Here is an 11,383-nt window from a genome sequence, read left to right as displayed (position 1 = left end):
CACCAGCCCTAACTAACGGTCAACCACAAGCCTGTACGTGCTAGCGTGGCCGACTGGCGGATCGAAGTGGATTGGGTTTTGTTGTGAGCCGTGTTTGCAAACATTGTTTCACAGTTTAATGCAGTGTTGGTGGACACAGTGGGGTCATAGTGTACCAATTTGTCAGTCGACTTCGTTATCGTCCAAATGCTCATAAAATGAATGCAAAACTAGAAGCCTATTAGTGGTTCTTTTGCAATAATTGTAGTTTTTAGTGCTAGTGTACAATAGTCGTATGCCTATCTGTGTATCGTCTGAGTATTTGTGACAGCTGGGTCAGGGAATGGATGCGGATCTGACATATATGATAGAATAGTGGGTAATCATATCTAGGATTCGCTGGTCACTTTTTACCAGTGTTCATGCATTCGATTCGATTCATATGGGAAGATCGGATGGGATATATTAAAGTACGATTAATTTACCGATGCACGTGAATTATCCATTTCCGGTCAGCATAGCCTGTTAAAATCTCGTCAACATTAAAACATCCCAGTAATTAAGTGAACGTTTTATCACCTATAAATCTACAATCGCTGTCTCATGCATTAACCCACCGCTCGCGCGATCATGTATTATCATGTCCGGAAGTCTATTCTCCATCCTAGCAGCCTAGACTCATGCCTTCAGTTAGACCAATAAAAAATATGTGGCTCATATTCACTGGACAACACGTCCCATGGCGACATGACCAGGAACTCTAGTGAAATGGGAGAACTCACTCTCTTCTAGCATGTGAACCATACACTAAAAATTAAGTATCATATCCACGGTCCGCACGCGATCATTCCAGAACACACGAAAATGCGAGTGACCACACGTTTATAAAAAATAATGTATACACGCGAAGTTACATAGCACACGCTCGAGCCTTCGCGATTATTCACGCACACCTGTGCCCGCGATCTCGCAAACAGGATAACACCCCGGTGACTAAGTGAACGTTTTAGCACAGTGTTTTTCAACCGTCGGAGTGAATTCACCCCCAGAGGTGCATGAGATTATGAATTATTCCGGGTAAATTTCAACTTGTTATTCTAATATTTCCATCGAATTATTGACTCTATAATATAGACAATAATTCGATGGAAATATTAGGATAATAAGTCGAAATTTACTCGGAATAATTCATAATCTCACGTACCCTCGGGGGTGAATTTTACCTACGGTTTAAAAATATTGTTTTAGCACTTATAAATTCACAAATGTGGTCTCAGGAGTGAACCTACAAACGCCCATGTTCGCGCGATTATGAATCGGTTACGTCCGGAAGTCTCTAGTAGCATAGGTACAACACCTTCAGGTGAACCAAACAAAAAAATGACGCTCACATCCACTAAACAACACGTCTCATGGCGTCAAAAAAACCGAATATATACACGCGACAAACACGTTAACATACAAATGCTTCAGCCTTCGCGATCATCCACGCCATTTACACTCGCGTTCTCGCATGGAGCTATTCAAACAGGGTTCCTATGATTAATAATAAAATCTATTTGTTTTGAAGTCATGCTGCTTCTTTAGTTAATAACTATTCTCAGCAAATTTTCACAAACTTACAATGTTCCACGAATGTGTTCAGTTGAAGAATCCCTTTAGAAATATATAGTGTTCTCATGAATTCATTGATGAGGTGATTTTTTAAGAATTTATTTTAAATTTCAACCGATTTTCCATACTAATTTCCATATAAACTTTGAAATTTTTGGAGGGTCCGTAGACACAACCGATCGGTACCAAAATTTGCACAATTACTAAGGGCCATAAAAGGAATCAATAAAGCCTGGTGGAGCTAAAAGTCAAAAATTGAACCAGTCTAAGGTCCATGCCTTCAATTGGACCAATTAAAAAAGATTGCTCTCATATCCACTAGACAACAAGTTCCATGGCGATATGACCGAGAACTCTAGTGATATGGGGTAACTCACTCCCTGTCAGAATGCAAACCGTACACCGAAAACTAAATATCAGAATGGTGGTCCGTGTGACCATCCAAGAACACAAGCGAATATGTGAATGGAACCACGATTTTAAAATCGAATTTATACACGCGAGCACATCCCTCCCCAAGGTTGAGGAGTTTGACGGTATTGCAAACATCATCAATCATATCGCGTGCATCAGTGCTACAGAACCTTTGACAGACAATTGCTTTAAGATGGTTACTGCATTACGCCTCGATAGTGGTGCATCATTTTTTATGTTCTATGTTCTTTCATACTCTGCACCTGCGCATACCAACGCTCAACCACTAGTCTGTGCGAGGTGACGTGGTCGACTGGCGGGTCGACGTGGATTGGCTTTTGCTGTGTGCTGTGTTTGCAAACATTGTTCCACAATTTATGGCGGTATTCGTGGACGGGGCTCGCAGTGGGAGTCATTGTGTGTCCATTTATCGGTTGACTTCGTGCATCGTGCATAGACTAATTAAATTAATTTAATATTTAAATTAATTTAATAAATACATAAGTAGAAACCTATTAGTTGTCGTTTTGTAATAATCGTAATTTTTCGTACTAGTGTATAATTGCTATGTACTAGTCGTGTGTATGTGTTCGTCTGATTATTTGTGACATTTGGGTCAGGGAATGGATGCGGAACTAGCGTATAATACTTCCGGTATCCAATTTGTGCATTTGGCTCTATTAATTCGAGGTTAGATTGGATAAGTTAGGGTATAATGAATTTACCGACGCACGTGAATCATCCATTCCGGCCAGCACAGCATGATGAAAGTCTAACAAAATGCAATCGTCGTTAATGGTAAATATACAACATTTGCTGCATTTAGACGAGTTCGATTGCATATTACATGTGTTTTCCTATTCTACTTCATTGGTCTCTTTCTTTTGTACCTGTATTAGTTTGCTTTTCCATACACTTGTAATCTAGATCCTTGTATGTTTTTTCTTTATTCGGCATGGTATGATTCCTTTTATTAGTATATACTTACTATACGCTATCTATACTCATATAAGCACAAACGCTCGTGGCATTCGCGATAACACAAACTTGGTCAGAAAGGGGACCATGCATTAGCAATAATCCACACATAATTACGATTTCGCCAACATGAAAACATCCCGGTAGTTAAGTAAACATAGCACCTTTAAACTTCCAAAGGCGGTCTCAGACATTAACCCACCACTCGCGCGATCATGAAACGGTCACATCCGCAAGTCTTACCTCGGTCCTAGCAGTCTGGACTAATACCTTCAGTTGATCCAATAAAAACGTGACGCTCATATTCACTAAACAACACGTTCCATGGTGACATGACCTGGAACTCCTGGGGAAACGGACTCTCTTCTACAATCTGTACCATACACTAAAAATTAAGCATCAGATTCACGGTCCGCGCGCGATCAAACAAGAATACACGCTACATCATTATAAAATCAAAATTATACACGCGAAGTCACATACACGTCACAAACACGTTAATATGAAAATGCATGAGCCCTTCGCGACCATCCCCGCCACCTACACCCGCGATCTGGTAAACATGATAACATCCAGGTGATAAATTGAATGTATCAGCTCCTAGAAATTTTCAAACGCAGGGTCAAGCGTAAACCTAAAAACTCGCGCTCGCACGATCATGAATTGGTCACTTTCGGATGTTTCTATCCTTGATATCAGCAAACTAGTTCCATACCTTTAATTGCCAATTACAAAAACCTGTTTCAATCCACCTAGCGGTGCAATTGTGCCTTTCTCAATCATGAACACGAGATTTTTTGCGTTGTTTATATTCATTAAAAGCTTTCAAATGTACATATTACATTTTTATTATACAGGATATGACAACTATATACAAGAAAAGAAATCATTATTCGAGCTCTAAAATTTCACAAAAGAAAAAACAGCCACGGTAATATTGCATTGAAAAAAGGTGCGAAAACGGCAAAGTCCCAAAAAGTCGATTTTTTTTAAAAAAAATTCGAGGTTACATGAAATCTCGACGTTTCATGCATTTTGAAGATGTTTGGCATCAAAAATACGAATTCGATTTCTGAAATTTCCCTTTGAAAAAATTTCGAGTTCCGGCTTATATGAAAATTTCATATGTGACCGGACGATTTAATCTATATTTCTCGACCCATATAAGCGATCCATACGAAATTTTATAGACATATGTGGGTATTATAGGGGAATATTATAGCTATCATTTGGGACTAAGTTTGTGAAAATCGGCCCAACCATTTCTGGGAAACTGATGTGAGTTCGTTAATTTTCAAAGATGGCCGCTTTTCCCTGGCACTTAACCGTCTATGGTGGTCAATGTAGTCAACGAAAGTTTGGTTGGCCGTCGGTGACCTAGAACTGCAAATTTAAGTTGTTTGAAAGACATTATAGCGAAATTTTTACCTTTTTTGCTTTCATCGGAGTATCGATATGAATCGGAATTTGCTATGCGATCGTACGCCACAACCTGTAACTCCGGAACCGGAAGTCGGATCGTGATGAAATTAAATAGCCATTTACGGGGGCGCCACACCTTTCATTTGAGACTAAGTTTGGTTGATTCGGTCTAGCCATCTCTGTTATTCTGAATTTGGATACTTCCGCCGGGGCTTCCAGAACCGATGATGGTGACCAATGTGGCCAAAGAGACTTTGAATGGCTGTTAATGACCTAATACTACAAATCGAAACAGTTGTGGTCATATTTTGGAAAATTTTTCACCATTATACATTCATTGCTTTGCGATTAACAACGCACACCTACGCCCGCGATCACGCAAATAACATAACACCCCGGTAATAAAATGAACGTTTAAGCACTTACGAAGTTTCAAACGCGATCCTACAAACGTCCGTTGCGATCACGTCCGGAAATCATTACCCTCTTTCCTAATAACTTAGGTCAATACATTCAGTAGAACCAATAAAAAAATAACGCTCATATCCACTAGACAACACGTTCCATGGTGACATGTCCGGGAAGTGATATGGAAGACCTAACTTTCTTCTAGCATCTGAGCCGTACACCAAAAATAAAGTATTAGATTCGCGGTCCGCGCGCGATCATTCAAGAACACACGCTAATGTGCGAAAGGCACACGGTTTTAAAAAACAATTTATACACGCGAAGTTACATACACGTTAGCACACGCGACATACAAACGCTCACGCGATCGAACACGTTAGCGTACAAATGCTCGAGTCCTTCGCGATGATACACGCAATCACGAAGTCCCTACGCCCGACATACCTGAACCGTACAATGAATATCACTTTCAGAGTCACAGCTCGCTACAATTGGCCTAAAGTAGTGTTTTATTGGGCGTCATTGCCTGTCTTGTCTGATAGCCCTTCCGAGAATCTAGCTCTACAGCTCCAGTAGGACAACTCTCGAAAAAAAAGAATTTATGCATGCGAGCACATGCGACAAACACATTAACATACGAACGCTTACGCCTTTCGCGATAATTTACGCACACCTACGTTCGCTATCGCGCAAACTTGATAATATCCCGGTAATAAGATGAACGTGTTAGTATTTATGAAATTACAAACGCGAACACACAAACGGCCGTGTTCGCGCGAGCATGAATCGGTCTCGCCCGGAAATCTTTATTCTCCGTCCTAGCAACTTAGGGGTCGTTCATAAACGTAGACTCATAGGGTGGTCTAGCAAAAATTTACGTTTGTCTACGAGGGTGGAGACGGGGGGTCTATTTGCAAAAATCTGCGTAGATTTTGATTTTTTTTTTGTAATTTTCGTATTACTAATGGCATTTAAAGCGAATTGTGTTCAACATACTAGTCGATTCAGCTAGATGTATTTATGCAGACACTTCGAAGCTAGTACACTATTGAAGTAACTTCTCTTTAGGCAACCACTCAACCCAGAACCCACGTAATTGGACAAAGCAACAATCTTTCTTGCGTATATTTAGATATAGTATTAATCTCATGAAAAAATTCTAGGAATAACACAAAATGACAGTTCTAAAGACGATCTCCCACAATTGCTCTCCGTAGAAGATTTTGACTGTAAAATCCTGCAGTCGTGAATTATCATCTCAGAACACCACTAGCAGACAAGCATGGACCATTAAATGTATGAACCAGTTAAAGTTCAAAAATGGTCAAATTTAAGCATTAAAACCACCATGATAACAAGTAACGCCCGATTTTTGACAATAGGTGGTCTGATTTTTTAAATTTTTAATTTAATAATTTCGGTGACTCAAGCTGTGTAGTTAAACTTCTACAACAAAACGTTCACTCGAGTTAATCAGTTTGAAATTTCTTTTGCAATCGTTTACACTAATTTCAAAATCTTGAAAAACCCGTTAAATTTTACGTTTTGATCCGGCGCAAATCCGTGCAATCCGATTCTACTATATAAATATACGGGGTTAAGGTTTAATATTTAGCGATAATACTTACTTGGGTGATATGACTATTGATTACATAAGAAAAATAGATATTTTCGGAAAGATTTGGATAGTTTCGTCCCCTTAATCGAATAAGACAATTCAGATTATCCCATTATCTTAGAAATATTGAAATTTGTTCACAAATTTTGCGTGCATGTTTAGTTAAATATTTCAGTTTAGATAATACTTAACATCGACAGTATAATTTCAAATTGCTACCTAGAGTTTATCAATTTTTACGCTCCACTAATGCTCAAAAAGTACTTGCTAGCTTAGCAATCATGCACTGTTGGTAAAAGTAGCATTTCAGCTAAACTTGAATTAGTTATAGCAATATTACCTTTGAAACATTCTTGTGTGACTTACTTAGAAAAGAAGTATTTCGCTATAGAAATATTTGAAAGCACTTTTAAATTCACACTTGTGTTATATTACATACTACACGGTGTGCTTATAAGTCCAACTTATAGTATCGTGAAATTAAAACGTCTTGTATTTCGGAGAAAAATATTTTGATTTTATATTTCCTTAAATTGATACTAATTGATTTGAGCAGTAGTACACAAAAAACCAATGTCAAAAGCTTTATTCATCAATGTTTGTTTTTGTTCTTAATATTTGAAAAGCTTGAAATAAATCTGAACGTCTCAGGTTAAATTTTTATTTGAACGTTATAATGTGCTTCTTGCTATTTTCATATTTTCCACAAATAAAAGAATCGAAAAGTCTACTTAGCCTTTGGAGGAGGAGGGAGTTGGCAAAAGTCTACTTAAGTCTACTAGGGGGAGGGGGTGCTCGGTTCAAAAAATCTCAAATTTCGGTCTACGTGGGTCCCTTAACTTCATACATTTAGTTGGACCAATCAATGAATAACGCCCATATGAACAACGGAAAATAAAACTCACAAGGACAGAAAATGTTTCATTAAACCCGCTATTAGAATGTAAAGATCAGAAATAAACTTCAAGCGTAAGAATCGGACTGAGATCCTTCAGCATAAGAAACCCTAAAAAAGTTGTCGACCGCAAAACTCGACAAGGATGAACCTCCAGTTTAAAAACCGGTTAAAATTAAATAATTCGTATGCAGAAGTATTCGTATATCGCGACGTTCAAGATAAAAAATCGGCTAAAAACGACTTTGTAAGAATCGGTTATATTTTCCCGGTTTTTATACTGAAGGTTATTTAATCCGACTCTTACAGAGGAAAACCTCAGTTCGATTTTTATGCTTGAAGTTCATATCAGAATTTTACATTCTAATACATTTGAAGCGGGTTTTACGAAGCATGTTCTGTCCTTGCGACTTTTATTTTTGGTCGTTCATATCCACTAGACAACACGTTCCATGTAGACACTAGTGAATTCTAGTGATATGGAAAAACTCACTTTCTTCTTGCATCTGAACCGTACACCAAAAATTACGTATCTGATTCACGGTCCGCGATCATCCAAGAACACATGCGAATATGCGAAAGGCACACAGTCATAAAATATAATTTATACACGCGAAGTTACTTACACGTTAGCATACGCGACATAGAAACTCACACGCGATCGAAAACGTTAATGTACAAACCCTTCAATATGATACACGCAATCGCGAACTCCCTACGCCCGCACATATCTGAACCGTAAAATGAATATCACATTCAGAATCACGGCCCACTGCAATTGGCCTTAAGCAGTTTAGTGGGTAACATTTCCCGTCTCGTTTTCAATTGTTTTGTTGGGAGTCCTGTCGAGACCCTAACTCTACTCTCCAGTAGGCAACTCTCGAGAAAAATGTACTCTGAGTTTTAACTGGAGTGTGTGGCGAAGGGTTACTCCCCCACATATCGCACCGCCATGTCCTAACCTCAACTCGTTAAACCCCCTCAGATCCCTCTCCACCAGTCCCCTCAGACCACCACCCCATCAGACTCCGACAATCTAGGTCAATCCAATCTGATCCCTTAGATAAACAGCCGAAACAGTGCACCGTATTATGTATTCGTATAATCTATTCAAATTTATTCACAGCTTCGTTTTTTTTCAGGTGTTGAACGTGATCATGGCATTCGGTAATTTATTTATTTTCGTGACACTTATTCAGGACTTTTTTTTGGTAGAATTGTTTACACCTGATCTCCATGGTAGTCCACCCTGGACACTAATCCAGACTGCCCAGAAACCAGTGTCATGCAAACTCGTTCGAGTCCAAATGCTTTCCGAGTTTCAAAGTTTTGCGATCGTCTAAATATTTCAAATTAATGGTAACGATAAACTTTGTCGGATAGAAAAACTTTCAGTGTAGTAAGTCTGTATCACCTGGCAATCTGACTTCCTTGAATAGCACAAACCGTCGTCTTTTTATATCCTTGCATTATGGAAATTGTACAAAACTCGGAAGGATACGACCAGCACCGAGCTATAGGACAATTGGTAGTCGTCGAAAAATGCAAGTGTTACTCCGGAGCTTGAGCTCCTATTGAACCACTAATAATCTAATCGTTGCACAATTATTTCGTGGTTAGTTTGTGTGGTGTGTTTACATTTCTGATTCTTGGATCTCCAATTACAAAACTTTTTTTTCTTTCCAGGAAATGAACCACAACGGCAGCCGATACACGTCGTTCGCTTTTGCTAGTCGAGGGATCGCTGGCAGCGGCGGTGCCCGAGGGGAACTGAGCAGTGGAAATTTGAGCAGAAAGCTGAGTAGTCCGATGGCAGAGTCGACACAGCTGGACAGCAGCGGTATCCGGGGGAATCTTTACGGCAATCCGGTACGACAGGTTGGAGTTGGGAAAAGAAGCCTACCTCTCCGTTGCAAAATAGCAGGACAAATTTTAGAAGCAGCTGAACGGCGTCCGGGTCCAGCATGGATCGATGGATCCTAAGTGAGTTTGCAAGTTTACACGTCCTTTATAGGTTCTAATTCAAGTTTAATTTTGCAGGATTTACACGGATGTTCAGAGCCGAGGATTCGTTAACCGGTTGGTAAAGTACCACGACAAAACGCAATCGCCGTTAAATAGGAGTCAATCGATGACTAGCCGGTACTCGAAGCCGGGTCAATTTCCTGTGTGGTGGAGGAGAAACAATTCTTCGATAGCTCCCATTGGTTCGGATTGCCCCGTCAGAGAAGTCCGCGTTTCAGGCTGACACAAGGTGGAACATTTTACGGGTGGGATCGTTGCTCATTCCGGCGGAACCTCATCTGAAGATGGTCCGAACACATAGACACGAGGATGAGATTGATGCGAAAATAGTGTGATTGCGCCTTCGACAGAACTGGATGCCGATTGGATTAAGAAACAATGTAAGGAACTATCGGAGGTTGATTCAGGCGAAGCTGGTACGAAGCAAGCTCGGGAAATTACATACACGGCTTCGCCCCCGTGTCGAGGGTCGGCGAATCAGCAGCTGCAGACGAAGAAATTATGTAGTAAAAATAATATTTCAAGTTCACTTAGCTCGAGCCTGATGAACACTACGAAAGTGGAACACGTTGCGCCCCGACCGGTACGTTTAAATGTTGATGTCTTTCTCGACGCCGGGAACATTAAATGCGACGGTTCCAGTTGGTATGATTGAGTCGAGCAAACCGACAATATTAAGTAGGATTCATTCCGCTCCTTTGCCACAGATTACGAGAATTGTTTCCGAGTCTCAACCGCCTCTGATGGAATATCCGCCACTAAAGCTATCGTTGTTTAACAAGAAATATAACATCCATGACATGACGAAACGGTGGTTCGACCCACGTCCACAGACAGTGAAGATAAGGATGATGATGATGAAGTAGGCGGACGAATCAGTTTCATTAAGCCAAAGGATAAATCGCCTATTATGAGCAATGCCAAGGTTGTTCTGAAGAGGTTCGAGCGCTCGAAATCATCGTTGATTCTGAGCTGCTTGAGTGATGATTTTGATGAAGACGAGGAATCGCCTATAGTTACGCCATCGGTTCATTTTATACGATAGACACCGCGGATGCACCGCCGAAGGTTGAAGAGAAGAAAAGGCTTCCGTCCCGCGGTATAATGAGCGGTATTTCAGCAATAGTTAATAGCCCGATCAAGGATCCTGGCCTAGGTAAAATTGATCCACCGAAACCGGTGGAAAATGTAAAAACGATAGAGCAACCGAAGTAAACCACGAGATTTGCTTTTGGAAGTACAACTGCTACCGTCAGTTCGGCTCCGGTTACAGCACATCAATCCGATACATAATTTGCGTTTGGGACACCCACTTAACCGGTTACTGCTAAAATCAAATCATCGGAAATACCACGTATCGTTTTCCTGTGCTTGGATTTCGGTATGTACGGAATCGGACGGCGTTTATCGCCGATACCATTTTATCGGAAAATAATGCGATTCGAGGTATTAATCACATGCCTACATCAAAAAATTATATAGTTTGCTTATTGATAAGAACTAATATTTTAAAAAGTCGGACGCTAATAAAAATTTTGAAACAAAAAAATATTGCTGTTTTTGACTTTATTTGAAAAAAGAAAACCCAAACGTTTAAAATAAGAAGAAGAAAACGAAAATAATGAGCACGACGATCGCCCGATTTTCTATAGTTCTACATCGGGCTCACGTCGGTCCGATTACGTCGATACGTTTGGCATATTTGAAGGTTGACGCGGTTTATGCAAATGGTGCAAAATTGCGCGATATAAACCCGATATCCTGCTCTGATCGGCCCGTTATCGGGCTTAGTCGGCCCGATAATCGGCCTGATAATCGGGCCGATTGAGCTCTACAAAATTTACTGGGAGGTAATATCTGATGAATGCACTGGGAAAATAATTATTTTCGTTTCGTTTAGCCATTGCATCAACGAATGATTGATGGTGTTGATTTTAGGGAATAAATTGGCTTTAATTTCAGTCAGTTGTGAATATCGATATTGTTTCTAAATTTATTCCCAATTACGTTTATATCATTGCAGTTGCACC

At 40.0% G+C, this 11,383-nt stretch overlaps 1 long non-coding RNA gene across 1 annotated transcript in view; it reads left to right on the top strand.

Annotated features, from left to right (window-relative positions):
- The window catches only part of LOC131679067 (uncharacterized), a 23,910-nt gene extending 15,063 nt beyond the window's left edge, over window positions 1-8,847 (top strand). The window contains exons 2-3 of the long non-coding RNA XR_009303795.1: window positions 8,471-8,687; window positions 8,768-8,847. This is a non-coding gene — a long non-coding RNA (uncharacterized LOC131679067). The remainder of the gene's footprint in view (window positions 1-8,470; window positions 8,688-8,767) is intronic.
- The last annotated feature ends 2,536 nt before the right edge of the window (window positions 8,848-11,383 follow it).

This window comes from Topomyia yanbarensis, chromosome 2 (assembly GCF_030247195.1).
Source record: "Topomyia yanbarensis strain Yona2022 chromosome 2, ASM3024719v1, whole genome shotgun sequence".
NCBI lineage: Eukaryota > Metazoa > Arthropoda > Insecta > Diptera > Culicidae > Topomyia > Topomyia yanbarensis.
The sequence above is the reverse complement of the archived record's forward strand: the minus strand, read 5'-3'. Positions and strand labels throughout refer to the sequence as shown.